At 37.8% G+C, this 25,737-nt stretch overlaps 1 protein-coding gene across 4 annotated transcripts in view; it reads left to right on the top strand.

The window, feature by feature from the left end:
* tspan9a (tetraspanin 9a) overlaps positions 1–25,737 on the top strand; it is a 264,441-nt gene that overhangs the window by 94,622 nt on the left and 144,082 nt on the right. For 3 of the 4 annotated variants that reach the window (XM_048169301.1, XM_048169304.1, XM_048169303.1), the window contains one exon: positions 7,389–7,444. The gene's annotated coding sequence lies outside the window, so the exon portion shown is untranslated. Of the gene's footprint in view, positions 1–7,388; positions 7,445–7,917; positions 7,987–25,737 lie in introns of all 4 variants that reach the window. The other variant, XM_048169302.1, reaches the window with a different exon arrangement.

The following is a 25,737-nucleotide window of genomic DNA, read 5'->3' as shown; positions in this document are numbered from 1 at the left end:
GCTGATCTGCGTCAAAGAGGATTAGCTGTGTTATGACATTAAAGTTGAAACGACGTTATCATCTGTAGCTGACAGGCAGGATTTGCTCCCTAATCGGACTACTAATGCACAGGGAAGTGAGACATCGTTGCACTGTGATTGGAGGAGGATTTATTTATTTATTTATTTGTTCTATTTATACTTGAAGACCTGCCTTTTTTTTATTTACTTTATCCACTCAATGGCCGCGGGCCTCGGAACATTTCTATTGCGCTATAATCTCAAAGACCTATTGTCAAGAAACAACAATTACCACATCCGTGAAATGGAAAGGGTAATTGTCCTCCTCAGCCTTTTTATTCAAGAGTAAAATTTGAATTTAAATACATGCACAGTACCAAAAAAAGCATTTTTTTCATCAGCAAATACTTGAAGCGTTTTCTTCATTTAATCTCACTCTGAAGTTCCTTTCACCTCAGGGTTTACGACATTTAAACGGATGTCCTTTCTTCTCACCTTTTGGAATTCTTTGGCATGCCGCTGCTGCCTGGCCTGCTGCTGATAAATAGTCTTATATTTTTATAACTAATGTTTTTATGGTGGTAGACCACACAGAGGGCAAAGCAGCACCTTTAAAATTTATCTAGCCTCAAATGGTGAAGGCTTCAACCAAATGTAAAGCACTGTACCTCACGGATATCATTATACAGGCAAGGAACACTCTAAATCACACACACCATAACCTTGACGTCTTTGTAAAGGCAATAAAGCTCTGGCTGTTTGTTTGTAGATGTTTGTAGATTTTGGTGCTTCACATATCCTTGCAAGTGTATATAAGTTAGTGGCGGGGGACTCGTTTTCAGTTGGATATGGATTGATGTTTGTCTGGTCGTGTATAGGATGACAATGGTGTGATCAAGAGAAAGAGCCACATAAAATGAGGTGTTCTTGGGAAGATAAAGGACAGTAGATGTATTGTGCATTGATACTGTCACAGGCCAATAATACAACAATACACCTTGTGAAACATTTATTTTTACTACAGATGCTGTGAAGTCAATAGGCATTGAGTCTCCAATAGTTTTGTCAAAAGTACTGACCATGATACCAAGTCGGTACTGAAATTTTAAAAATGTGATGCTTTGAGCGCTTTTGAACGGATTCGTAAACACCTCTGATTCTCCATTGTGTTCACACGCTCATCGGATATGTCTGTGATTGGCTACAATGATCAACTCATCAAAAACATGTTGTAAATAGACATCAGTGATGCTCTTCACCAAGTGCTTACACAGATACACTCAGGGGCGTTTGAAAGCATTCCGTGTGACCCCGTTAAATGTTTCACTCTTTGTTATATTGCAGCCATTTGCTAAAATCATTTAAGTTCATTTTTTTTTCCTCATTAATGTACACACAGCACCCCATATTGACAGAAAAACACAGAATTGTTGACATTTTTGCAGATTTATTAAAAAAGAAAAACTGAAATATCACATGGTCCTAAGTATTCAGACCCTTTGCTCAGTATTTAGTAGAAGCACCCTTTTGATCTAATACAGCCATGAGTCTTTTTGGGAAAGATGCAACAAGTTTTTCACACCTGGATTTGGGGATCCTCTCCAGTTCTGTCAGGTTGGATGGTAAACGTTGGTGAACAGCCATTTTTAGGTCTCTCCAGAGATGCTCAATTGGGTTTAAGTCAGGGCTCTGGCTGGGCCATTCAAGAACAGTCACGGAGTTGTTGTGAAGCCACTCCTTCGTTATTTCAGCTGTGTGCTTAGGGTCATTGTCTTGTTGTCTGACTGGGCCGAACTGCGCCATAATTGGCCGCATTCGTACTGGGCCGTACTTGGCCGCATTCATATTTCCCTCGATTGCAACCAGTCGTCCTGTCCCTGCAGCTGAAAAACACCCCCACAGCATGATGCTGCCACCACCATGCTTCACTGTTGGGACTGTATTGGACAGGTGATGAGCAGTGCCTAGTTTTCTCCACACATACCGCTTAGAATTAAGGCCAAAAAGTTCTATCTTGGTCTCATCAGACCAGAGAATCTTATTTCTCACCATCTTGGAGTCCTTCAGGTGTTTTTTAGCAAACTCCATGCAGGCTTTCATGTGTCTTGCACTGAGGAGAGGCTTCCGTCGGGCCACTCTGCCATAAAGCCCCGACTGGTGGAGGGCTGCAGTGATGGTTGACTTTCTACAACTTTCTCCCATCTCCCGACTGCATCTCTGGAGCTCAGCCACAGTAATCTTTGGGTTCTTCTTTACCTCTCTCACCAAGGCTCTTCTCCCCTGATAGCTCAGTTTGGCCGGACGGCCAGCTTTAGGAAGGGTTCTGGTCGTCCCAAACGTCTTCCATTTAAGGATTATGGAGGCCACTGTGCTCTTAGGAACCTTAAGTGCAGCAGAAACTTTTTTGTAACCTTGGCCAGATCTGTGCCTTGCCACAATTCTGTCTCTGACCTCTTCAGGCAGTTCCTTTGACCTCATGATTCTCATTTGCTCTGACATGCACTGTGAGCTGTAAGTTCTTATATAGACAGGTGTGTATGGCTTTCCTAATCAAGTCCAATCAGTATAATCAAACACAGCTGGACTCAAATGAAGGTGTAGAACCATCTCAAGGATGATCAGAAGAAATGGACAGCACCTGAGTTAAATATATGAGTCACAGCAAAGGGTCTGAATACTTAGGGCCATGTGATATTTCAGTTTTTCTTTTTTAATAAATCTGCAAAAATGTCAACAATTCTGTGATTTTCTGTCAATATGGGGTGCTGTGTGTACATTGAGGAAAAAAATGAACTTAAATGATTTTAGCAAATGGCTGCAATATAACAAAGAGAGAAAAACTTAAGGGGGTCTGAATACTTTCCGTACCCACTGTATCTGATGGACGCATGAACATAAAGGCCAGTCAGATGTGTTTGCGAATCCACTCAACAGCTCTCAAAGCATCACATTTTTAAAATTTCAGTACCGACTTGGTTTCGCGGTCTGTACTTTTGACAACACTAGTCTCCAGTGCACTTCATGTTGAAGAGTTATGCATTTATATAAATTTGTACAATCTGACTTCTACAAAAACTTCTGATTTCTAGGTAAAATTACACCACGAAAGTCCAGCCCTAAACCTGACCCTCCAGGAAAAAAACAAAAGAATGATATTTATACTAATTCGCCAAATTATAAAATGTGTTCTGGGAACAATGCTTATGTAGAATGTTCCGAATGAGTCTCCTATATGGTTCTAGTAAGGTTAGCATGGTACTTTTTCATGCTACACTTTGTATTGTGCCTACTACCTCAAATAATCAATAATATTCTAAATACAGTTTATTCTTACTTAATTTGGTTTCTTCATAGGAGTAAAGCTTTATCTGACCCTTGAGTTTTCGAAAAATGTACTGTGTTTATTTGTCACATGAAGTTAACAATATCACCCACCAGGCTTAATAACTGTATGGTTTAAACTGGAGGATGGGGAGGTTGTAAAACTACAATTTTGAAGTGCCACACAGGGTTACTGCAGGGCTATAAAGACACAGCAGCTATAAAAACGTTTCTCTGATTTAGACTTAGACTTAGCACAGATTTGTGCCACATTTTAGCGACAAAGTTTGCCAAGTTGCTTTTAAAACATCCAAGTCCTTGCATTAGTATGCTGTTTGCGTCTGACTAACTTTTGACTGAACTAAAGACTGTGATGCAAGCTTAAAAAAGATATGCTTAAAGCTTTTAAAGAAAGAAACAAAATTGATTTTTTTTTTTTTTTTTCTTGAGTCATTTAGCCAGGCTGGAACACTAATAGCTTTCCATTAAGTGACTATGCCCTCTGACTGGAGGCATTGAAGTGCCATTTGGCACACAATTAAATTAATGAAAGTTTGTGTCATCACAACATTTGATTTATAAACAAGCATCATTTATTCTGAACGTTAGACCATTTGGGCTTTGATTAATTTGAATGCTCAGGTTGCCATTGCTGAACAAATAAGCTGTGTGGCTTTTATGTGTAGGGGAGGGTGGGGTAAGATGTGTCTGAGTGTCAGCCTATTAATCTAGCAAACATGCAAAAAAAATTGTCACGTGACAATGTATTTAGAAAAGATCCATCATTTATAGCTGCTGTGACTGACATACACCGATCAGGCCTAACATTATGACCACCTTCCTAATATTGTGTTGTCCCCCTTTTGCTGCCAAAACAGCCCTGTCCCGTCGAGGCATGGACTCCACTAGACCCCTGAAGGTGTGCTGTGGTATCTGGCCACATATGTTAGCAGCAGATCATTTAAGTCCTGTAAGTCGTGAGGTGGAGCCTCCATGGATTGCACTTGTTTGTTCAGCACATCCCACAGATGCTCGATTGGATTGAGATCTGGGGAATTTGGAGGCCAAGTCAACACCTCAAACTTGTTGTTGTGCTCCTCAAACCATTCCTGAACCATTTTTGCTTTGTGGCAGGGCGCATTATCCTGCTGAAAGAGGCCACAGCCACCAGAGAATACCAAGGGTGTACATGGTCTGCAACAATGCTTAGGTAGGTGGTACGTGTCAAAGTAACATCCACATGGATGGCAGGACCCAAGGTTTCCCAGCAGAACATTGCCCAAAGCATCACATTGCCTCCACCGGCTTGCCTTCTTCTCATAGTGCATCCTGGTGCCATGTGTTCCCCAGGTAAGCGACGCACACGGACCGGGCCATCCACGTGATGTAAAAGAAAACATGATTCAACAGACCAGGCCACCTTCTTCCACTGCTCCGTGGTCCAATTCTGATGCTCACGTGTCCACTGTTGGCGCTTTCAGCAGTGGACAGATGTCAGCATAAGCACCCTGGCTGATCTGTGGTTATGCAGCCCCATACGCAACAAACTGTGATGCACTGTGTATTCTGACACCTTTCCATCGAAATCAGCATTAACTTCTTGAGCAATTTGAGCTACAGTAGCTCGTCTGTTGGATCGTACCACACAAGCCAGCCTTCGCTCCCCACTTGCATCAGTTAGCCTTGGCCGCCCATGACCCTGTCGCTGGTTCATCACTGTTCCTTCCTTGGCCACTTTTGATAGATACTGACCACTGCAGACTGGGAACACCTCACAAAAGCTGCAGTTTTGGAGATGCTCTGACCCAGTTGTGTAGCCATCACAATTTGGCCCTTGTCAAACTCGCTCAAATCCTTACACTTGCCCATTTTTCCTGCTTCTAACACATCAACTTTGAGGACAAAATGTTCACTTGCTGCCTAATATATCCCACCCACTAACAGGTGCCTTGATGAAGAGATAATCAGTGTTATTCACTCACCTGTCAGTGGTCATAATGTTATGCCTGATTGTTGTATATTCCTTACAGAGTGAGGATGTGTCCATCATAGATTAACCCACTGCTGATCCTGGGAAGAATCCGTGTTCCCATTCGATTTAGAACACTAGCTTTTAACCTGCACCAGAGAATGTCATTACTTACACATTTCATTATATCAGAGTGTCCATTAGAGAAACGCCTCACTCATTAAACTCTCCTATTTTCGGTTTTATTAAGTGACTTTTAAATGGCTGTTTCACTCACCTGTAGCCTAATTGCTCTTTGAGTGATATTGGATGGATTAATACACATGATCCTGGAGCGAGGACATTGCTTCATTACACCACAATCTCGAAAATAGCATCATGTCAAATGTGATATTTTTCCTTGAATCAATTTTTCGAAGACGGCCACATAGGTTGTCCCAGGTGGTGCGCCTGAGAGTGGGAGATTATGTGATTCTGATGTAATAATACCGAAGTCTTAGTAATGGAATTACAGGTGTGCATGTGTGTGCGGTGTGGTGACTGTTTATCAATTGTGGCTTTCCAGCAATGTTGCTCATATGAATGTTGGCTGGACTGATAACATTTTACTTTTTTAGTCTGCACAGAGAAAAGGACCACAGCAGCTACGACAGGTACTCAAAAGCAGACGTGCTTATAAATACAAAGAGGAAAAAGTTGAAGCAAAATGGCGCAGTTTCTGTTTTAAACTTTAGTGAGCTGTCTGAAGTCATCATGCTCTCAACAACAAATGCTGTTGCAGACGATAGGCAGCAGAATTATGGTGTCTTCTAAGATGCCTTATGCTGACCAAATACAGAGGCAGCACCACATGTCCACAGTCTGGTTGAAAATTATAAAAATATAAAAATACATATTATTCAAGAACAATAAAACTCAATGTTTTTTATTTTATTTAGTTTATTTTATTTCATTTTATTGCTTATACTTTGTCTTATACTTATGTGTCTGTCTGCCCATTTAAAAAGCACCTTTGCCAGCTAAAATGTATCAAATCACATAATTGCACTCCAGTTAAACTATATGAACATAGATAAAAAGTATATCTCCTGGAATAGAGCTACAATTTTACTATTAAAAAATAAATAAAATAAAATACGGAGTTTCTATTTACACTAAGTGCAAATTGCGTCCCTTGTTGGCAAACGCTATTTACACTAACTCTGCCCACCAATGTCTGGTTGGGCCACTCAAGTTTTAAAAAAGACACAAAGAGTTCAGTGTCTTCAGTGGCGCAGCAGTCGTAAGTAAGGCTTGCAGACTTGGCTTTTAACACGATCAACGCGGTTTCGTATCCGCCTTTTGCTGAGCTCGCATTTATTTTTAATTTAAAAAAAAGTTGAAATAAACTGCGAACGAGTGTTTAATAATATTAAAAGTGTTTATTGGGTAGGGTTAGGTTTAGGGAGGAATTTTAATCTCCCAATAAGGCAGCATCCATTTAATAATTTTAATAAATATAATCATTTACACCCTGATATTATTGCATCCTGTTGATGTACAAAAATACTGAGGTGCAAATAGTATCTGCCAATGTAAAGTATAGATAGCAGGTTTACTATTTACTCTTATTGCAAAGAAATTATACTTTTACATTGTGTAAATAGAATCTATCCCTATTTTCACCTAGTGAAAATAGCATATCGCTAAGAAAATGCTGCTATTGTCACTTAGTGTAAATAGAATATATTGCTATTTTCAATAAAATAACCTTTGAATACCAAGAAGCCACAACCATTTTTCCCCCTTTATTGTGTTTAATTTTATGTTATTGTCTGTTCTGATTAAGCGTGATAAAAGCTAAAATAAAAATCATGTCAATTAATTTTAGCTATTAATAAATAAATACATTTTAGCTGAAAATGTAACGATTTGAATTACATTTGCATTGTAATGTGACACTAATACGCATAGCCCCGGGAGTCATTTGTGTCCAGCGTCACCCCTGAATCTACTTGTACACACTGTAATCAATCTATGAGAGATCAATTCAAAATCATTTAGCTGAACTCCATCTGATTTTCCCTTCATTGCTTTTTCTTTTTTTTTTTTTTCATAGGAGCAGCTGATCGAATTGAGACCTGTGAATAAGAAGGTGAAGGATCCCTTTGACAGGTAAATTAAAGACTCTGGTGTTTATGTTTTCTTCCTTAATTAATAAGCTATTTAATGCAAGTTTTAGCCCATCCTGGGATCTCTGCAGACCTGACATTGCAGTTTCCTTCTTCAATTCCTTGGCTCTCATCCCACATCCTCTCTGGAGTCTTATCTTCCCCTCTCTGTGTGTGTGGGGTGAAGTCAGGTTAACACATGAGGTGATCTAGAGATGGATGAATCTGCCGCAGTTTGTTGGCTTTCATTTTTGCCACTGCGGAGGAACGATCTGATCTTCCATCACTCTTTTTTCCATGTCCCTCTCCTTCACCTCTATTTCCGTTTTTCCGTCAACACAACACGCTGTGTGTCTGTGTATATGTGTGTGTTTGTTTTTACCAAGGAGACTATTTGTTGGTTTTTGGTGTATGTGCTTTTTGTTTTTTGTCTAGCAAGGTCACTGACAGAACAGATTAAAGCCTGTTGTTCCTCAGGGAAAGAACAGAAAAAGAACAGAAAATCTCTCCGTCTGTCAGAAGGATTGACTCGCTTGTCATACACAGGTATTCTCTCCAGCAGTTCCAGTTCTCTCTCTCAGTGTATGAATCACAGGCCGAGTGCTATTTTGGGTGACTCAGACACCATGCCCTTAGTTGTAAAGGTGATGTGTGTATTTTTTATGATATGTATAAATTAGCACTTTAATTTATGTTAATTAACTTTTAATTAACATTTTTTTTTTTTTTCAAAGTAATGAAATAAACATATATGTTCTAACTGGGATCTGAGAGGTGATAATGTAGGTTAAAAACTATTGCAGCACATTACTTAATGACTTTTCCTAATTTGACATGATTGTAAAAAAAAAAAAAAAAAATACAAAAACAAAATTAAATGGGCTTTCACTAGGTCAGATTAAATTATTAAAATGATTTAAAGTGCCCCTATTATGCTATTTTAAAGGTTCTTAATTTTTTGTAGGTCTCCTATAAGATGTTTACATGCATCAAAGGTCAAAAAACACTTTAATTTTCTCATAATATGCATTGCACATCACATTTTTCAGTGATTCTCAAACGACTCATCTGATGCTTCAGTCTCTCTAACACCTCCTTTCCTTGATCCTACTCTGCTCTGATTGGCCAGGTGGCACATTATGTTATGACTTGGTCTGCCGCTTACAGCGCCTGTTGGAAGCGAAACTCCCATCACCATAACAGGCTTCCGGAGCTCAGCGATTGTACACACTGTGAAGACAGTAACAATGGCGACACTAAAAATCCAACCACGAGCACGACTGATGTAACATTAAAGTTTGTAAAACAAATCTTGCTCCATCCTTTATCATTACTCAGAGTTGTAAGAACAACAGACAATCTGCATGAATGGACACAATTTTAGGTAATAGTGAGCCACAGATAATTTGCAGAAGTATTTCAGTAAGACAACATGAACCAGCTACAGCGTTTGAAGGCGGGTCAAAGTAGCTGTTCGCGGGCAGCCAATGAAGACTGTAGACGCGTATTAGGCAAATGTGTTACCCAGTGACGTGTAGCCGTCACGGAAGTGGGATTTGAATTCCTAACCATTCGTTTAAAGGGTTCAGAGTCGATTCTTTCTTTTGAGAGACAATAACTGCACTTCACAACTTTGCAAATCGTTTACATTCACAGACAGCTACATTAACACATTGCATGAAAGGTAATATTTGAAAAAGCATAATAGGGGCATTTTAAGGAACAGTATTTCAAAATATTATAATGTTGTTATGATTATTATAATAAATGTATGCAATGTGTTATATTATTAATTAGTATGATTAATCATGTAACTATTGATAATTAATATTTTTAATAATTATAAAATGTATATATAATGGTTATTATAATTGGTTCTCTGGGACCCCAAGCACAAAGTTAATCTGAATAGAACATAATATTCTTTAAAAAAATATTGTCCAAATCTCTGAAATGCTTTATTATGACTGGTCAGTGTTGGTATTTAGTTGTCAAATTATTTGAAATAATGTCCGTCGTCCAATGGCAGACTGGCCTACTTGAAAACAGCTTTTATATTTGCAAGTAGCAGATATTACAAACTTTACCTTTACAGAGGCTTTATTTCTCTTGCATCAGTCCACAGTGCAGGAAAGCACTGCATATGATTTGAATGTTAATGTGTTTAGTGTTTGAACACTGGACGGTGGTTCTTCAGAGAAAAACAGAGATGATTTATAACTTAAAACCTGAGGACTGCTAAACCTGGAGGGTTTGTAGAATACATGGCACAAACTCTGTCTTTTTTTCCCCCACTTCAAGTTATTTATTTACAGTTTTATTTAAAAAAGAAATGCTGTTTTCTGTCATTTGTCAATCTGAGAGAGGTTTAAAGCTAAACAAATAATGTGTGTAGTGCTTTCATTGTGCCATTTGTATATCAGTGACGTGACAAACTACATAAATTGACAAGCTGAAAATTTGGTTGCGAGTTCTGAAATTTTAAGCTGAAAAATGCAATATCTGCATGCAATGGCAGTAATCGCATGGCAGTTATGTAAAGGTTCAGTTTGAATAATAATATTGTGATTTATATTTTTGCTATAATGGCATTTCAAACTATAAGTGTCAGGGACTAAAGTACTTTCAAGAGATAAAAAAAGATTGCATTACAGTTTGGTTTATTCAAGGAAATGGAAAACACAGATGAAGGGAAAACATCAAACAGGTATAGAATGAAATCAAAAGATGTTCACCTTACTGAAAAGGGGTTTTGGTGTCGAAGTAGTGCACATTAAGGAAAGCGTGTAAAGGCTTGATGTGGGGCAAAAAGCCTGATTGAGTGAACTGCATGTCCAATCACTGCAAACTGTCATTTCATATCTCCAGAGATAAGTCAGAGCCCTTCTGCCCCAAGAAACAGTTTTAAATCTGTCATTATAGTTTTACCTCAAGTGAACCAGCTGGAGACACTTGCTCCTTCCCTCTGTATTTTGTATGGATGAAGCAATGAGAAATTAAATTTAAAATCAAATGGGATTTGAAGATGCTGAAGAATTGAGGCTGAATGCTTGGGGAAATGATTTATACCCCTTTGTGCTTTCTCTTGAAAAAGATGCCCACATCTTTGAGATCGTCATGCTTCAGTCTTTAGCTTCGAGGTTGGAAGCATGCACTCTTTCGGTTTGTATTTTTTGTCTGTCTAGAAAAGGTCAGCATCATTTTTCCACCTTGTGTAAGGTGTAGAGACATTGCTGAATGAGCGGCTCACAAAGCATTAAGCCCACCTCCCTGTTTTTTTCCCCCAAGGGCCGCGTTGCTACTAACAGACTACAGTTCTGTGGGGTCATCTGAAACCCCTTGCTTGCTTTCACATTGGCCACGATCACACTGTCAGTTTTTGAGGTTTTTTTCAACTGGTTTATTAGGCTGCTGTGACTTTAAGACCTGCCGGCGCTACCGAACATGACACAGATCTAACACGCATCTCATTGTCTCACAACTCTTTAAGTTCATTTAAGACATTATTTAACTCATTTAAAACTGCTCTTATGAGGATACCCGACAAAATGGGAATGTTGGCATAATTCTGTGCTATTGTTTGTTTAAAGGTGCCCTAGAACTTTTTTTAAAAAGATGTAATATAAGTCTAAGGTGTCCCCTGAATGTGTCTGTGAAGTTTCAGCTCAAAATACCCCATAGATTTTTTTTAATTCATTTTTTTAACTGCCTATTTTGGGGCATTATTATAAATGAGCCGATTCAGGGCTACTGGCCCTTTAATTCTCGTGCTCACGCCCACGGAGCTCGCGCTTGCCTTGAACAGTGCATAAACAAAGTTTACACAGCTAATATAACCCTCAAATGGATCTTTACAAAGTGTTCGTCATGCATGCGGCATGCATGCGTCGGATTATGTGAGTATTTTATACTGTTATATTGTTTACATTGATTCTGAATGAATTTGAGGCTGTGCTCCGTGGCTAACGGCTAATGCTACACTGTTGGAGAGATTTATAAATAATGAAGTTGTGTTTATGCATTATAGAGACTGCAAGTGTTTAATATTGAAAAGAGCGACGGCTCTTGTCTCCGTGAATACAGTAAGAAACGATGGTAACTTTAACCACATTTAACAGTACATTAGCAACATGCTAACGAAACATTTAGAAAGACAATTTACAAATATCACAAAAAATATCATGATATCATGGATCATGGTCAGTTATTATTGCTCCATCTGCCATTTTTCGCTATTGTTCTTGCTTGCTTACCTAGTCTGTTGATTCACCTGTGCAGATCCAGACATTACTGGCTGCCCTTGTCTAATGTCTTTCATAATGTTGGGAACATGGGCTGGCATATGCAAATATTGGGAAACTGTCCAACATACATGACAAGAATAAATACACCCCATCACCAACAATAAAAGAGAAGAAAACTTATAGAAAACAGCTTAGATCGAATTTAACATTCAGACCGTAAGGAATAAGAGTCGGTGTAATACAAGTGCGTTTGTTTTCCTTTTTCTAAAATTTCATAATGTTGGGAACATGGGCTGGCATATGCAAATATTGGGGCTACACCCCGACTTCTAACAGTCGGTGTTAGTTGAGATCGCCTTTTAGGTCTTTTAACAAATGAGATTTATATAAGAAGGAGGAAACAATGGAGTTTGAGACTCACTGTATGTCATTTCCATGTACTGAACTCTTGTTATTTGACTATGCCAAGATAAATTCAATTTTTCATTTGAGGGCACCTTTAAGTGTTAAAGACAACTCGATACTGGCATGCTTCTCTTTGTGCACGAGAGTCGTGTGTGTCACACAGATGCTACATTCACAGACAGTGCATTCTCATTTGTCTTGTCTTAAGTAATCGTAAACAGTTGAGAAAGAAAACGCATGTGTACCAGTATAATTGAATCAATGCGTTTGGTGTGACAGCAGCCTAATATTCCTGCTGCTGTCTGTGTCATTAATGTTATTCAAACAAAAAATCTCTCTCTGCTCTTGACTAAGTTTTGTAACTTTTAATAAGGATTCATCTATATTTAATTTATACAGTGAAGACTATGTAGTTTAATTTAACATTTGGTTGCTTTATTTAATTCAAAACCTACCTGAAATCTTCTGTCATGTCATTAGCAGTCACCAGATTACTAATCTTTCTCACAATCTTTCCATGTTTTATGGGGACTTTCCATAGACAATGATTTTTATACTGTACAGACTGTATAGTCTATCCCCTATCCCTCAACCTACTCATCACAGAAAATTTCCTTACAAAAGAAAAAAAAAAAAAAATCATTCTGTATGATTTATAAGTTGCTTTTCTTATGGGGACCAAAAATGTCCCCACAAGGTCAAAGATTCACATAGCCTTTACCAGGACACCAAACACACACACACGCACACACACATACGCACACGCACACAAACACGCACACACACACACACACACACACACACACACAATTGTTTTCAAATACAAACATAGTCGGGATGAATGTTGCAGGTGTTGTAGTGGTGCATCACATTAGAAATGTTTTATGAGCCCTTTTCTGAATAAATATTTTATGGAAGCACATTTGTAAATGCTGCTCACTGCTGTTCTATTTCTGAAGATTTGTCAGCATTGACATAATTTGCATAAAAAACATCTGATTGGATGATCCTCAGTCAAATATGTGCCTTAAAGGGATAGTTCACCCAAAAATAAAAATTTTGTTTATCTGCTTACCCCCAGGGCGTCCAAGATGTAGGTGACTTTGTTTCTTCAGTAGAACACAAATGATGATTTTTAACTCCAGCCGTTGCCGTTTGTCAGTCTTCCATCTATAAGAGTCACAGACAAGATGCACAGACAAATCCAAATTAAACCCTGCGGCTCGTGACGACACATTGATGTCCTAAGACACAAAGCGATCGGTTTGTGGGAGAAACCGAACAGTATTTATATAATATTTTACCTCTAATACACCACTATGTCCAACTGCCTTGCACATCTGGTGTGTGAGGTCTGAATGCACTCTGACGCCGGAAGTGATCGCTCGCACTCATAGACATATACACACGAGCGATCACTTCCGTCATCAGAGCGTGTTTTCAGACCTTACCATCCGGATGCGCACGGCAGTTGGACATGGTGGTGTATTAGAGGTAAAAAATTATATAAATACTGTTTGGTTTCTTGCACAAACCGATCGTTTCGTGTCTTAGGACATCAATGTGTTGTCACGAACCGCAGGGTTTAATTTGGATTTGTCTGTGCATGTTTTTTTGACTCTTATAGATGGAGTTCCCATTGGAGGTTGGAGTTAAAAATCATCATTTGTGTTCTACTGAAGAAACAAAGTCACCTACATCTTGGATGCCCTGGGGGTAAGCAGATAAACATCAAATTTTCATTTTTGGGTGAACTATCGCTTTAAAGGTTTTGGAAATTCGAGTAGCTCAAACATTCCAGTGTACTAATTGATTTCTGCTGAGAGCTTTTGAACTGCCTTTTAGATTTGCACATGAAGTGCTTTGATGTATTGGGCAGTGCAAAGATTCATCAAAATCAATTGAAGGGCCTTCAAAACATTTGTAACTGGATTTGGTTTATGGGGTCACTAGTTGATGAGCCTTGATTTGGGCATTTATTGGTCTGGATGTGGCTTAATGTATCTTATTAGAAAGAACATCTGGCTTTTTGTACAGTGTTCACATCATCAACATCACAATTTCACATCATAATTTGCTTTGTTTTTGCCCATGATTAAATGTGGTTTTAAATTTTTGTCTGTAAGGGTAATGTTTAAACGCACAGCTTGCTGACAAATAAAAACAGTTATCCCTCTGCGTGAGGAAGATTCATTTAGATCTGCTCTGATGGATAGATCCGTTTAGGTCCGCTCCGACGGACAACAAAAAACTCCCTGAAATGTCCTAACTCTTCCATCTAGATAGCGAAATCCTCTGTTTTTACTGTTATACAGTACAGTCCAAAAGTTTGGAACCACTAAGATTTTTAATGTTTTTAAAAGAAGTTTCGTCTGCTCACCAAGGCTACATTTATTTAATTAAAAATACAGTAAAAAACAGTAATATTGTGAAATATTATTACAATTTAAAATAACTGTGTACTATTTAAATATATTTGACAAAGTAATTTATTCCTGTGATGCAAAGCTGAATTTTCAGCATCGTTACTCCAGTCTTCAGTGTCACATGATCCTTCAGAAATCATTCTAATATGCTGATTTGCTGCTCAATAAACATTTATGATTATTTTCAATGTTGAAAACAGTTGTGTACTTTTTTTTTTTCAGGATTCCTTGATGAATAGAAAGTTCAAAAGAACAGCATTTATCTGAAATACAAAGCTTCTGTAGCATTATACACTACCGTTCAAAAGTTTGGGGTCAGTAAGAATTTTTATTTTTATTTTTTTGAAAAGAAATTAAAGAAATGAATACTTTTATTCAGCAAGGATGCATTAAATCAATCAAAAGTGGCAGCAAAGACATTTATAATGTTACAAAAGATTAGATTTCAGATAAACACTGTTCTTTTGAACTTTCTATTCATCAAATAATCCTGAAAAAAAATATTGTACACAAATATTTTGTACAATTGTACACATTAAATGTTTCTTGAGCAGCAGATCAGCATATTAGAATGATTTCTGAAGGATCATGTGACACTGAAGACTGGAGTAATGATGCTGAAAATTCAGCTTTGCCATCACAGGAATAAATTACTTTGTGAAATATATTCAAATAGAAAACAGTTATTTTAAATTGCAATAATATTTCACAATATTACTGTTTTTACTGTATTTTTAATTAAATAAATGTAGCCTTGGTGAGCAGATGAAACTTCTTTTAAAAACATTAAAAATCTTAGTGGTTCCAAACTTTTGGACTGTACTGTATCTATTTCTTATGTGTTCCATTATTATTATGTATTTGGTTCTTCTTTATGTAAAGCACTTTGAATTACCATTGTGTATGAAATGTGCTATACAAATAAAATTGCCTTGCCTTGCCTAAATTCCTGAATTTGAATATCTCACCCACAAAGCCTCAGTTTGCATCTAAACATACTTATTTTTACAAGATCTCCAGGTTAATAGTTTATTTGTTTTAAGTTGATTAATTCTCCTGTTATCGAATGTGATTATCATTTTTTTTTTAATCATTTAACTGATTGAGAGGTTTGGCAATTAAACCCTTTCACTAAGGTGCACGAGATGGAAAAACTCAGTTCATGTCTGCTCAGAAATGACGTCAGTAATTTCAAGCGATCAAACCCCCCAAGTCTACTTCTGAAAAGAATCAACCTTATCAACTATATTCTGAGTGGTCAGCTATGACTCTTTTATACCTCCTATTATAGGTTTTCAATTCCCTGCCACCTCCTCCTTGCTGAGCTTAATTTGTTGTTAATAGATTTAATTAGCTTTGGAACATTGTCGGTCAGACCCAGCAGAATAATTATGACGTAAATGGTCGGTGGTACAATGGAGCCGATGTGTAGGATTGAGCCCCAATCACCCTTTGGTGATGGAGATGGAAGAATGAAAGCACTATTGTCAGAATTGACTTACTGCTGTACTGATGTTATTTCTCTCTCTCTCTCTCTCTCTCTCTCTCTCTATATATATATATATATATATATATATCTCCTCCCATCTCTCAGTGTTCTCCTTGATTCCATCTGGTTGGCAACATAGAGAGCCATTGGCCATGTCCAGAGTCATCACCGTCTAAATGTCCTGATAGATTCAAACTGATGCACCATCCATCAGAAAATGTATTAAATCGCTCCTGCCAAGACGGACTTGAATAAGGAGATAGACATACACACACTCTAACTTGAGTGGTTTCTCGGAGGACATTTTCTGTCCAAAGACTACCTTATACTATTGATGAGAACAAGCATGCCGCTGCAAACTTTGAGCCAAGCGTATTTTAAAGGGTTAGTTTACCCAAAAATGAAAATTCTGTCATTAATTACTCACCCTCATGTTGATGACTTTGTTCATCTTCGGAACACAAATGAAGATCTTTTTAAAGGTGCCCTAGATTCAAAAATTGAATTTACCTCGGCATAGTTAAATAACAAGAGTTCAGTACATGGAAAAGACATACAGTAAGTCTCAAACTCCATTGTTTCCTCCTCCTTATATAAATCTCATTTGTTTAAAAGACCTCCAAAGAACAGGCGAATCTCAACATAACACCGACTGTTACGTAACAGTCGGGGTGTACGCCCCAAATATTTGCATATGCCAGCCCATGTTCCCAACATTATGAAAGGCATTAGACAAGGGCAGAACGTCTGGATGTGTTACAGCTGAATAAACAGACTAGGTAAGCAAGCAAGGACAATAGCAAAAAATGGCCGATGGAGCAATAATAACTGACATGATTCATGATAACATGATATTTTTAGTGATATTTGTAAATTGTCTTTCTAAATGTTTCGTTAGCATGTTGCTAATGTACTGTTAAATGTGGTTAAAGTTCCCATTGTTTCTTACTGTATTCACGGAGACAAGAGCCGTCGCTATTTTCATTTTTAAACACTTGCAGTCTGTATAATTCATAAACACAACTTCATTCTTTATAAACCTCTCCAACAATGTAGCATTAGCCGTTAGCCACGGAGCATAGCCTCAAACTCATTCAGAATCAATGTAAACATCAAAATAAACACTGTACTTACGCGATTAGACATGCTGCATGACAAACACTTTGTAAAGATCCATTTTGAGGGTTATATTAGCTGTTTGAACTTTTTTTTATGTTGTTTAAGGCAAGCGCGAGCTCTTGGGGCGTGGAGCACGAGATTTAAAGGGCCACACACCCTGAATCGGCTCATTTCTAATTATGTCCCAAAATAGGCAGTTAAAAAAATCTATGGGGTATTTTGAGCTGAAACTTCACAGACACATTCAGGGGACACCTTAGACTTATATTACATCTTTTAAAAAAAAGTTTTAGGGCTCCTTTAATGAAATCTGAAAGCTTTCTGTCCCTCCATTGACAGCCTATGCAACTACCACTTTCAAGGCTTAGAAAGGTAGTAAAGACATCATTAAAGTAACCCATCCAGTGGTTTAACCTCAATTTTATGAAGCGACGCTAGTGTTTTGTTTGAATCTCCATATGAATTTCCAACCCGCGTTCACGAGAGCACATTTACATTTTGTAAAATGTTTTTTTTTTTTGTTTTTTGTTTTTTTTGTTGTTGTTGTTTAAACTATAAGTAACCTTGCAACAACACGTCAGCTAGCTCTCATTAGAGTATTAGTAGACTGTTAAGTTAGGGTTAGGGTTAGTAGAATATGTTGACATGTACTTGCAAAGTTACTTATGGCTCCTTTCCACCAAGCGGTACGGTTCAGTATAGCACAGTACCGTACACAATTATTTCCGTTTCTGTTGTCAGAAGTTGTGAATTTTACCAAAATACCGAACCGTACCACGGTTTTTGGGACCCTTCTGTTGGGGTACCTAGCACAATAGTACCAATAGTACCAGTACCAAAAGGGTGGAGCTACACTCACTGCAGAATGTTGATTGGTTGACAGAGAATCGTCACTTGCGCATGCTACAAGGGTAATTGCAACACAATACCATTGCAACACAATGTGTATTTTTCAGCTGTTTTTCCTTACACCCTTCAGACTTTGCTCAAACAAAGCTGATATATGTCCTCCATTGTTGTTTACTGTTACTTTTTTCTTCACGCGAGAATGACGTTGATCGCTACTTCCTGGCATACACCATGCCTAAGATCCAGAAAGGTACTCAAAACATATTTAAAACAGTTCATGTGAGTACAGTGGTTTTATATATTTTTACAGTGGCCAATTTCAAAACACTGCTTCAAATCAGTGATTCGGATCACGTGTCAAAATGCCAAACTGCTGAAATCACATGACTTAGGCACTCTGAATCACTGATTCGAAACAAAAGATTCAAACAGTTTTCTAGTCGCTTTAAAATATTAAGGTAGAACCACTGTACTCACATGAACTGTTTTAAATATGTTTTGAGTACCTTTCTGGATCTTGAAGTTCAGTGGCATTGCTGTCTATAGAGCCATCGGATTTCATCAAAAATATCTTAATTTGTGTTCCGAAGATGAACGAAGGCCTTACGGGTGTAGAATGACATGAGGGTGAGTAATAAATGACATTATTTTCATTTTTGGGTGAACTAACCCTTTAAGTAGACAGTCTACTAATACTCTAATGATTGGTAGTTTACATGTATTTTTAAAGTTACTTTACATGTTACTTAGTAACATGTATAAAGTTCACTATTGACAGAACTCCCTGCACATTTGAGTTGATTTATCTTTACTACTCGAGTAGTCAGAATTACCAAAATGCACATCCATAGCTTCTACCATCGGCAGAATTTTAAATTATCAACAGATTTTAGATTTTCTATTTCATACTCATGTCACCAGAGACGTTCATATTATTCTGTGTGTGTGTGTGTGTGTGTGTGTGTGTGTGTGTGATTGTCATTCAGGGCAGGCACAAGTACAGACCTGGAATCCATGTAGCATTTCAAGTAGCGGTGAGAACATACAGATCGAGTGATTGATGACTTCCGCGCTCTGTAAAATGATACCCCCCCACCCCCACCTCCCACCTCCCCATCATACCTGTGATATTGCATTGCAAATTGTCTCTGCATTGGTAATGGGGTGAATACAGCCATAAATCCCAGATTTCTTTTAACACGTAGCATGTTTGTCATAGCTGTTTGGTGAACATGGGCATCAGTCTATGTTGTCAAGAACTAAGACCATTTTTTTTTCAGTGTAGCATGGATTAAAACAAATTAAATTCAGTGTTGTGCTCTGTTTGCTGTCATGAATGCGTGTCTACGCAATCATTCTCATCAAGGAGAGATCTAGTCATATGCCCACCGTCTGCTCACCATCCAAGGGACAGGTGTTTTAGTTCAGCATAAATGATTTTGAGCAGTTGGATGATCATTTACACCTTTAACTCTTGCATTTATTTTCCCTCTCAATTTAAAACTCATTTATTAGTTCTTTGGTACTGAGAAAAAAACATGTTTTCACATGAATAAGTGTAGAAACATAAATTACATTACAAAAATTTTGATAAAAGGAAAACAGTATTATCAATTATGTGCTGTTAGTTCTCTAAATAAATGAGTAATAAAACAGGATTCAGTCTTATTTTACCAAAATTAAAATAAAAAAAGATTTGATAAGCCAATTAAGATTTCACAATAACATTTTACAATTGTGTCCCTTTAGTTAACATTAGTTAATGCATTCCTAATATTACCTAACAATGAGAGTGTATGTGTGTATATTAAATTGTTTATACATCATGGTAATAATTATTTCACTATTTAAAAAAAAAAATAAACACACACACACACATACACTCAAAACAGCTGAGAATCACCTTTGAAAGTGAATTAAAAGGTAAAAAAAAAAGTGCAATTCATCTTAATTGTTCCTCAAAATGTGCTGTATTTTCTTTACAAAAAACTTTGTGTGTGTGTGTTTTCCCCCTTCAGACTTTAGGGAGAAATGTGACCTGAACATGTTTTTGAGAGATTGACCCTTGTAGCATCTGATCTGGTAGTCATGTTAAGTTGTAAAGGAATTCTGTGGACAGTATTGGGAAAGGCTTCAAATACTTCGAAGTTATGATTGGAATACTAATGGTGGCTGAAGATGCAACTGGCTTTGCAGTTCTCACCCTCGGGGCCAGTGCAGTGAGACTGAAGTGAGAGTATATGGCTGCATTAGAGTGCTGCTACCTCTTGTAACCTTGAGGATTGTTGGGAACTTGGTGCACAGTTTTCTGCTGTGTGTTTAGACCTAACTATAAATATAAGGCTGATGGCCACCCCAGAGAAAAGTCAGGTGGTGTGGTCGATGAACTTGAGTACTGCATGTTGGTAAATAAACACTCTGCTCATAGGTACACAATATGCACATGACCCTCTCCAACACAATAGCTGTAAGGGTTTTTTCTGTCTTTTTTAATTTATTTTTTATTTTTTTGCTTGTATGTGCACAATCAATCAATAAGACAATGCGAAAGATGGACAAGGCCATTTTTTTTTTTTTTGACAGATTAGGTGTTTTCCAAAGCCTGAAGAGACACCTTTGTATATACAGTATCCATCTGCATTATAAGGCAGCATTAAAACTGTCATGAAACCTCATAAGTTAGTAACTCAGAATGCTCCACAGATCAAGTCTGCACACTACACAAATAGTTCTCTGCTCAGGAGAATTTACTTGGTTTCAATAAATTTGGTATTAGCATTTTTCCTCATGGCAAAACTGAATTTTCAGCAGCCATTACTCCAGTCTTCAATGTCACATGATCCTTCAGAAATCATTCTAATGTGCTAATTTGGTGCTTAAGAAATGTTGACTCCCCCTGGATTCTTTGATAACTAGAAAGTTTGAATTATTATTTTTTTTTTGGTAACAATTTAAAAGTTTTTACCGACACTCTTGATTCATTTAATTTGTCTTTGCTGAATAAAATATGAACAGATATGTTTTAAATATGGATATATTTTTCTTACGAAAACCCCATCGCTTCACTTCAGAAGGCATTTATTAACCCCTGGAGCCATATGGATTATTAAAGCTGCAAGCAGCGATGAAAGGGCCCTTGCACCTGGGCTCACCGCCACCGCTGACCTTAGGAAAATGGTGAACAGTGGGCGAGATGCATATAAGAGAGTGAATACAGGAGAATACAGCCAAGTCATTTCAATTTGCCACAATTCCTACTGTCAACAGTTGGCGCTTTGACCGTAACTGAATATTGCAATGTAGATGTCTTCAGGCCAGGACTATTTTCAAACTTGTGAAGTTTGGACATTGTATGCCTGAGTTACTTTCGTGGCGTTAATCGCATACATTAGCACTTAGCCAAGTGTTGCATGATTTAACGTGTTTCTAGTATGTTTGGTACTTTGTGGCATATTGAAATGTGTTTCTGGGAGTGAATTAAAGTGTAAAGCGTACCATTTCCTGTTGCCAGCAGGTGGCGCTATGACTAACTGAATAGTGGCATATAGATGTCTTTAGGCCAGAACTCTTATCACACATGTGAAGTTTGGGGCAGATCGGGCATAGTATGCCTGAGTTACAACAACGTCCTTGGCGAAACATCAGATTTTTTGTTAGGCCACCACAGAAACACCCTCCAACAAAAACTCAAGACTTTTGCAATTTAACATGGCTAAAGCCTTAAGATTATACTGACCATATATGATGTGGTTCTGTTTGAATCTCTTTGAGGAGTTAATCACAGTGTAAAACATGACATTTCCTGTTACCCACAGGTGGTTCTTTGGCTGTAACATGTAGATGTCTTCAGACCAGGACTCTAATAAAACATGTGAAGTTTGAGGCAGATTGGACATTGTATACCCGAGTTACAACAACTTCCTTTTTCGTGGCACAACATCGAAATTTGTCAAGCAGCCACGGACACGCCCTTCAGCGAAAACACTAGATCTTCACAATTTAATGTCTCAAAGGCCTTTAGATTAGACTGACCAAATACGATGTTGATCTGATTAAAGGTGCCCTCGAATGAAAAATTGAATTTATCTTGGCATAGTCAAATAACAAGAGTTCAGTACATGGAAATGACATACAGTGAGTCTCAAACTCCATTGTTTCCTCCTCCTTATATAAATCTCATTTGTTTAAAAGACCTCAGAAGAACAGGCGAATCTCAACATAACACAGACTGTTACGTAACAGTCGGGGTGTACGCCCCCAATATTTGCATATGCCAGCCCATGTTCCCAACATAATGAAAGGCATTAGACAAGGGCAGCCAGTAACGTCTGGATCTGCACAGGTGAATCAACAGACTAGGTAAGCAAGCAAGAACAATAGCGAAAAATGGCAGATGGAGCAATAATAACTGACATGATTCATGATTTCATGATATTTTAGGTGATATTTGTAAATTGTCTTTCTAAATGTTTCGTTAGCATGTTGCTAATGTACTGTTAAATGTGGTTAAAGTTACCATCGTTTCTTACTGTATTCATGGAGACGACAGGGCTATTTTCATTTTTAAACACTTGCAGTCTGTATAATTCATAAACACAACTTCATTCTTTACATATCTCTCCAACAGTGTAGCATTAGCCGTTAGCCACGGAGCACAGCCTCAAATTCATTCAGAATCAATGTAAATAATATAACAGTATACAAAACTCACATAATCTGAAGCATGCATGCCGCATGCATGACGAACACTTTGTAAAGATCCATTTGAGGGTTATATTAGCTGTGTAAACTTTATGCACTGTTCAAGGCAAGCGCGAGCTCCGTGGGCGTGAGCACGAGAATTAAAGGGCCAGTAGCCCTGAATCGGCTCCTTTATAATGATGCCCCAAAATAGGCAGTTAAAAAAATGAATTAAAAAAAAACTATGGGGTATTTTAAGCTGAAACTTCAGACACATTCAGGGGACACCTTAGACTTATATTACATCTTTTTTAAAAAAGTTCTAGGGCACCTTTAAAGCTCTAGGAGGAGTTCGTTAAAGTACAACATGTGGAAATGGCAAAAACTGCCAAAATTTTGCAGAGAAAATTCAAAATATCTCACTTCCTCTTAGGTTTACAGATTTTTTTTGTTGGTATTGGGCTGTTACATCTGTCTACTGAATTTCATATCTGTATGTGAAACATTGAGCGAAGGACACTTAATTGATCTCTGATTGTGTTCATCTGGAAGAAGATAGTTATATACGCCCATGGAATGGCTTGAGGGTGAGTAAAGCATGAGATAATTTTCATTTTTGGGTGAACTATCCTTTTAAAAATCTTCAAAATGTGAGAGACCACAACCATGATGATTTAAAAAAAAAAAAAAAAAAAAAAATCTGAGTGTCATGATGTGACCAAGACAGCACACCACACACTAACAGAATTCATTCATTAACAACCAAGCATCCTGACTGAACACGTAAAATCTTGCAAAATCTCTCGCGGTGAAAAGGGGGGGAACACTGGGGGTGAATATCTCCCCAGTGACAAGCTGTTGTAACCCTAAGGGTAAAATTTTTGTGCTTTTTTTTCTCTTAGTTTATGTAGCCAACTCATGTTTTAGAACAGGAATATAGTATAGGAGTAGACAGGAAACACCAGGAAGATTGATCAGAGATGAAGAGAGATTCAAACAGAGCTCAAGGGAAGAACATGTTCATTACCCACCAGGCCCACAGACAGTTCCCCTGCAGCAACCTGGGTTCAGGCGTTCTGCTCAAGGATAGTCTCCGCCTCAGGGAGCCATGCCTGCAGGATGTCATGGACAGGACCGGCGCGTGCCTATAGGCGAACTATGCAGCCGCCCTGGGTGGCAAGAAAGAAAGAGATTTTTAATTAAATTTTTTATTTATATTTTTGGACATTCTTTTGGAATTACTGCACTTATATCATCAACTTATCACCCCATTAATTATTTCTAAATATTAATGAACTTTCCTTCATTCTACCTAGTAGTGCCACTCCCAATTATCAATTATCTACATGATCTACATCAATTTATCATCAAAACAAATAAAATTATCTGAATTTTATCTACTGCCGGTGATGACTAATGGGTTTTAAAGGCCAACACACACTTCTGAAAAGGTAGGCTTATGTTATATGTGTGTGTGAGAGAAATCGGGGGAGAAGTTACAGTATGTGGCTCACCTTAATGCATAATATTTATATACACCATATATTATGTTAATATTTATACTATTTATAACCACTACGAAGAACAGTTCATGCACAAGCGACAGGATTTTTGGTGTATGGGCACTGCTTGCACACTGTCCCTTTGCAACACATCCGATTTGCCGCTTTCTGTGTGTCTCTCATTGAAAATTAACTGAATGACTTAAAGGTGCCATCGAACGTTATTTTATAAGATGTAATAAAAGTCTAAGGTGTCCCCTGAATGTGTCTGTGAAGTTTCAGCTCAAAATACCCCATAGATTTTTTTTAATTAATTTTTTAACTGCCTATGTTGGGGCATCATTAACTATGCACCGATTCAGGGCTGCTAGCCCTTTAAATGCTCACGCTCCCCGCCCACGGAGCTCGTGCTTGCCTTGAACAGCATAAACAAAGTTCACACAGCTAATATAACCCTCAAAAAGGATCTTTACAAAGTGTTCGTCATTCAGCATGTCTAATCGCGTAAGTACAGTGTTTATTTGGATGTTTACATTTGATTCTGAATGAGTTTGAGGCTATGCTCTGTGACTAACGGCTAATGCTACACTGTTGGAGAGATTTATAAAGAATGAAGTTGTGTTTATGAATTATACAGACCGCAAGTGTTTAAAAATGAAAATAGCGATGGCTCTTGTCTCCGTGAATACAGTAAGAAACGATGGTAACTTTAACCACATTTAACAGTACATTAGCAACATGCTAACGAAACATTTAGAAAGACAATTTACAAATATCACTAATAATATCATGATATCATGAATCATGTCAGTTATTATCGCTCCATCTGCCATTTTTTGCTATTGTCCTTGCTTGCTTACCTAGTCTGACGATTTCAGCTCTGCACATCCAGACGTTAATACTGGCTGCCCTTGTGTAATGCCTTTGAACATGGGCTGGCATATGCAAATATTGGGGCGTACACCCCGACTGTTACGTAACAGTCGGTGTTATGTTGAGATTCGCCTGTTTTTCGGAGGTCTTTTAAACAAATGAGATTTATATAAGAAGGAGGAAACAATGGAGTTTGAGACTCACTGTATGTCATTTCCATGTACTGAACTCTTGTTATTTAACTATGCCGAGGAAAATTCAATTTTTAATTCTAGGGCACCTTTAATGCTTTCCGCGTTGCTTCAACCCGCAGACTAGAAAACAACCTGTGGCAAGAGTAAAAATAACCCAATTCCCAGGGAAAACCACAGACTTCCGATGGCCACTCCAGACCTGTGTGTATGTGTATAATTAAGTCAAAGATAGTGTAGTTTAAAATTCTGTATGTACACATGTATTTGGGCTAATATAATACAGAATTTGCATTTGCAGCTGTACTAATGGTTGCATGCTGATTTTTTTTTTATTTTTTTTTTCATGCTGCAGAATGAAAACATGCTTAGTTGTTTATTCTTTTATTTTAGTGTCATTTTATCAATAAACAAAATTCTCAGTCTTTCACGTGCATCTTAAAGATCATGTTCAATTGTGAGTGTGAAGTGGGAGCAGCGTTGTTTTGTTTTGTGGCAGGTGAGCTTGTGCCGCCCTTG

The sequence above is a fragment of the Megalobrama amblycephala genome, linkage group LG19 (genome assembly GCF_018812025.1).
Source record: "Megalobrama amblycephala isolate DHTTF-2021 linkage group LG19, ASM1881202v1, whole genome shotgun sequence".
In the NCBI taxonomy this organism is placed as follows: Eukaryota; Metazoa; Chordata; class Actinopteri; order Cypriniformes; family Xenocyprididae; genus Megalobrama; species Megalobrama amblycephala.
This window is presented reverse-complemented; position numbering and strand designations above follow the sequence as displayed.